This window comes from Bos indicus, chromosome 23, assembly GCF_029378745.1.
Source record: "Bos indicus isolate NIAB-ARS_2022 breed Sahiwal x Tharparkar chromosome 23, NIAB-ARS_B.indTharparkar_mat_pri_1.0, whole genome shotgun sequence".
NCBI classification, from domain to species: Eukaryota; Metazoa; Chordata; class Mammalia; order Artiodactyla; family Bovidae; genus Bos; species Bos indicus.
In genome coordinates, this window is record NC_091782.1 from 49,262,842 (window position 1) to 49,268,602 (window position 5,761).

The 5,761-nt window shown below is 47.2% G+C and overlaps 1 non-coding gene across 1 annotated transcript; it reads left to right on the forward strand.

Annotated features, from left to right (window-relative positions):
• Positions 1 to 366: 366 nt before the first annotated feature.
• On the forward strand, positions 367 to 438 carry TRNAQ-CUG (transfer RNA glutamine (anticodon CUG)). The gene has a single exon. It is a non-coding gene; the product is annotated as a tRNA-Gln (tRNA).
• The last annotated feature ends 5,323 nt before the right edge of the window (positions 439 to 5,761 follow it).

Here is a 5,761-nt window from a genome sequence, read left to right on the forward strand (position 1 = left end):
TAGAATACAAAGGTTCAAGGAACAGACCTCGTGTGGAGTTAGACTTGATCTTCACTGGGACACGCGTTAGCTGGGGTGAGGACTCTGTGAGCGATGAGTGTGCCGCACAGGGCACGTGGGTGTGTGACACACCTTTGTGCTGAAGGGAAGCAAGAGGAACAGATTTAGAGGAAAGTTATGGAAAGCATCTCCACTTGGCTTAGATTTTCATCGAGGTCCTCAAGATAGTCCCCCCTACACCTCTCCTTGGCTATCTAGGTAAAAGGAATCTGGAATCTTGTTTTCGTCCACCGACATCGCAAACAAATGCCCGCATATTTATGGAATCTAGAAAAATGGTATGATGAACCCACTTGCAGAGAGCACGGTTCCATGGTGTAATGGTTAGCACTCTGGACTCTGAATCCAGCCATCCGAGTTCAAGTCTCCGTGGAACCGACCAAGGTCTTGCTTCCCTGGTGGCTCAGAGGTTAAAGCGTTTGCCTGCAATGCAGGAGACCTGGGTTCAATCCCTGGGTCAGGAAGATCCCCTAGAGAAGGAAATGGCAACCCACTCCAGTATTCTTGCCTGGAGAATCCCATGGATGGAGGAGCCTGGAGGGCTACAGTCCACGGGGTTGCAAAGAGTCGGACACGACTGAGCCACTTCACTTCACTTCACTTGCAGAGAAGGGATGGAGACGCAGATGTAGAGAATGGACTTGTGACCCAGAGTGGGATGGAGAGCGGGGGACAGACGGAGAAAGAGGCATCAAGATATACACACTATTGCGTGTGACTAGACGGCTGGCAAGACGTTGGCTGCGTAACACAGGGAGCCCCGTGGCCCTGTGATGACCTGGAGGGCTGGGGTGGGGGAAGGGAAGGGAGGTTCAAGAGGGAAGGGACATACGTATCATATGGCTGATTCGAGTTGTTGTACAGCAGAAACCAACGTAACATTGTACAAAAAATTTTTCATGCCTGCAAACAGTGTTTCAAGGAATAAAAGAAATAAGTGGATGCCCTAATGAGAGATAAAATGATGGATTCTTTCCCAAGAAGCAAGACTGTTCGATGTGTTTTCACAGGAGCAGAGAGTAAGGAAACCCTGGTACCTTTTTGTTGATTCCAGCCTGACTACCAAACATATCTGAACCCTCAGAAAGTGTCCTGATGAATGGGAAATGGAAAGACTTACCGAGGGCCCTTTCTTCTTTCCCCCACCCAACACTCTTTGCTAGATCTTCTACCAACGGACATTCTTTTAATCACCTTCAAAGAGGCTCTGGGCAAGAGGAGCCCTAGGGAGAGCAGGGGCGGTGCCATAATTGTTCTTAGACAAAGGCAGAGAAAGACGGCCGGAAAGGACTGAGCACAGAGCCTTGTGTGTGACGCGGGGCCCGCCGTCCCCAGATGGTACCAGAGCATCAGGGTCTCTTCCTGCAAGAAAAATTGGATTAGTCACCGTCTCGTCTCCTAATGGACACACTCTGTGATCTTTAGAGCTTCATTTACTGGGTTAATAGTGCTTTGCCTGAGTTCCTTCGCTACAGAAAAAAGAAAAAAAAAAAAAAAAACCTGTAAGAAGAAATATTCTGGGTGCCGTCCGCAACCACTGACACGAGTAATGTCGTATTCATCACAGACAGACCCCGTATCTCATTACTGCTGAAGAGTTGCCCTGGAGGCATCTGGGCTGGGGCAGGCCAGGCCTCTCATGTGGAACCGTTCAGGTATATTGTGAAATGATTTAATGCGATAATAATGTCCACTTTGCGAGATAGATTATGTTTTTCATAGTGGCTGATGGTTAATGAATGATACATTAGCAAACATCACTAAAACATTCTTGGGAAATGCAGATGAAGACTTGGAGTTCTTTCTTCCTGCTTCTTCTCCACTTTCTCCCCCAGCGGTCCTACCATGACCCCCTCCCCCTCTCTGAAGCATAAAGATGGAAAGCAGAACTTCCAAGAATCAGAAAACTTAATTTATTTAAAAGGGAAAAAAGAAAAACCCAGCTGTGTCCCAGCCTCTCAGCCTCCCCTTCCCAGAAGGAAGTATGCATCTGAAAAACGTTCCAACAGGAGCTGAAATATCTCTTCTGAAATCAAATGAGAATCAATGAAAGTGCGAACCTGAACAAATACATTATGTGTTGACCCAGTTTATTAGATGAAGCCGTTTACCCTGATTTGATTTATCTGGCAATACACAGCTCGGCTGTGAAATGAGATAAGCAGAGACCATTCACCTTATTTACTAGATGATCGCAGCTCTGGCCAGCGAGGCCCTGTTAAAGGGTCTGGCGGCATTTCCATTACAAATTCCTGTTTTTCAGCAGCCGTATAGACTCACTTCCAGCTCCAGGCTGACCCAGCCCAGGGAGCAGAGACCCTGGAGACGCCCATCTTTCAGGCTGATTGTTCCCCATCCCTGTTGCTGAGTAAGTACCCAGGAGGAAGACGACTGTCCCGCGTCTAGGAGGCTGGATCTCACCTGCCAAAGGGATTGGGCCTGGTTCCCTGTGCTTTTATTTTGACTCCTCCCATGGACCTTTCCTGGATAGATTCGGTCCAAAATGTGCTGTCTCCATTTCCATTCTTCTGGGGATGGGAAGCCCTCCATGGTTCTCAGAATTCCTCTTCAACATGGGCAGATCTCTGTCCAGAAGGCCGCCAGGGCTGAGATAATGGGAGACAGACCCGCCGTGGATTAAGAGGAGGACCTGCCCAGAGGTTACTCTGAGCTTTTCAGTAAACATCTACAACCCACATGCCTTGATTCAAGGAAGACTCAGAGAGACAGAAAGGGCCGGGGGTGGGAGGTTGCTATTAGTAAAGTGTTGTTTAAAGAGGAAATAGAAGAGCGGCCTTAGATCTTTTGGTCTCATTGCTGCTTCAGCCCCACAGAGCATGCAACCCTGTGAAACCACTCACACGGGGAAGAACCTGCTACGGGGGAGCCTCCTTAACACGTCTCCAGACTTGGGGCCCAATCACGCACAGCAGAACCATCTCCAGACGTGGGGGCACAATCCCCTTGGGGGCAGAAGGTCTCAGGGAGCTGGTGCTTAGCACAAGAGTGGCTCCCTGCTTCCCGAGTGGGATCCTCAATGGACTCAGGCCTGCGTAGGGGCAGAGAGAAAATGGAACATGAAACCCCAGGCTCTGGGATGTGGTCCTGAGCGTTACCCCCGAGTTCTCTTGGAAGGCCCGTCAAATAAGAGGAAGGGAATGAGCTAGGCACACAGCCCCAGGGACAGAGGAAAAGGAGAGGCTGCCTCAGCAGATGAGGATGTTCATGGAAGAAACCCCCTATCAGGGGGTTTGCTCCAACAGCTCTGTCTCCTCAATATATTCTCTTCTGTCTCTTTTTTCAGCTCTCAGATCCTCATATCTTCCCCATGCAACCCGCAGTTAAACCCCTTCTGTCAACCACCATGTAGCCACAAACTGCTCTTCCAAAGCCAACATCACAGGCTTTGACCTTCCCTGGAAGTCTCCCTCCTTCACTAGCTGATGAGCACCTGGGTGACTACATTTTTCCAATTCCCAGGTGGTTCGGTGGTAAAGAATCTGCCTGCCAATGCAGGAGACTCAGGTTTGATCCCTGCATTGGGAAGATCCCCTGGAGGAGGAAATGGCAACTCACTCTGGGATTCTTTCCTGGAGAATTCCATGGACAGAGGAGTGGGTGGACTACAGTCCGTGGGGCTACAAAGGGTCAGACAAAACTGAGCATCTGAGCACACACACACAGCTTATGCTTCTTCAGCCTTGAGGATCAGATGTGATAGTATTTACTTAGAATGAAAAGAGAAGCTATTTCCTTGAATCTATGGTTAAGACACACTCCCTAATGAGCTCTTTAACACTATTGGGGGGAATGTAAATTTTTACAGCCACTAAGGAAAACAGGACGGAATTTCTTTTAAAATTTAAGAATAGAACTACCATATGCCTGACAGGCTGAGTAACAGTCACTGCCGTGTCTGACTCTGCAACCCCATGGACTATAGCCTGCCAGGCTCTTCGGTCCGTGGGATTTTCCAGGCAAGAACACTGGAGTGAGTTGCTATTCCCTTCTCCAGGAAAACTTCCCAACCCAGGGATCGAACCCAGGTCCTCTGCATTACAGGCAGACCCTTTACCATCTGAGCCACTAGGGAAGCCCTTAACTACCAGAACTACCGTACAATCCAGCAATCCCATTTCTGAGTATATATCGAAAGGAGATGAAATTACTATACTGAAGACATCTGCACTGTTGTTACTGAGTATTATTCAGTGCTATTCACAGCCCCACCCATCAACAGAAAATTGGATTGAAGATTTACTGAGCATGGCCCCACCCATCAGAATAAGACCCAGTTTCCCCCTCAGTCAGTCTCTCCCATTAGAAAGCCTCCATAAGCCTCTTATCCTTATCCATGGAAGGGCAGACAGACCAAAACCACAATCACAGACAACTAGCCAATCTGATCACACGGACCACAGCCTTATCTAACTCAATGAAACTAAGCCATGTCGTGTGGGGCCACCCAAGATGGACGGGACATGGTGGAGAGTTCTGACAGAATGTGGTCCCCTGGAGAAGGGAATGGCAAACCACTTCAGTATTATTGCCTTGAGAACCCCATGAATAGTATGAAAAGGCAAAAAGATAAGACACTGAAAGATGAACTCCCCAGGTCGGTAGGTGCCCAATATGCTATTGGAGAAGAGTGGAGAAATAACTCCAGAAAGAAGGAAAAGATGGAGCCAAAGCAAAACAATACCCAGTTGTGGATATGACTAGTGATGGAAATAAAGTCCAATGTTGTAAAGAGCAATATTGCATAGGAACCTGGAATGTTAGGTCCATGAATCAAGGTGAATTGGAAGTGATCAAATAGGAGATGGCAAGAGTGAACATCGACATTTTAGGAATCAGCGAACTGAAATGGACTGGAATGGGTGAATTTAACTCAGATGACCATTATATCTACTACTGTGGGCAAGAATCCCTTAGAAGAAAATGGAGCAGCCTTCAGTCAACAAAAGAGTCTGAAATGCAGTACTTGGATGCAACCTCGAAAAGGACAGAATGAACTTTGTTCATTTCCAAGGCAAACCATTCAATATCACAGTAATCCAAGTCTGTGCCCCAACCAGTAATGCTGAAGACGCTGAAGTTAAATGGTTCTATGAAGACCTACAAGACCTTCTAGAACTAACACCCAAAAAAGATGTCCTTTTCATTATAGGGGACTAGAATGCAAAAGTAGGAAGTCAAGAGATACCTGGAGTAACAGGCAAATTTGGCCTCGGAGTACAGAATGAAGCAGGGCAGAGGCTAATAGAGTTTTGCCAAGAGAAGACACTGTCATAGCAAACACCCTCTTCCAACAGCACAAGAGAAGACTCTACACATGGACATCACCAGATGGTCAACACCAAAATCAGACTGATTATATTCTTTGCAGCCAAAGATGGAGAAGCTCTATGCAGTCAGCAAAAACAAGACCGGGAGTTGACTGTGGCTCAAATCATGAACTCCTTATTGCCAAATTCAGATTTAAATTGAAGAAAGTGGGGAAAACCACTAGACCATTCAGGTATGACCTAAATCAAATCCCTTATGATTATACAGTGGAAGTGACAAATGGATTCAAGGGATTAGATCTGATAGACAGGGTACCTGAAGAACTATGGACGGAGGTTCGTAACATTGTACAGGAGGCAGTGATCAAGACCATCCCCAAGAAAAAGAAATGCAAAAAGGCAAAATGGTTGTC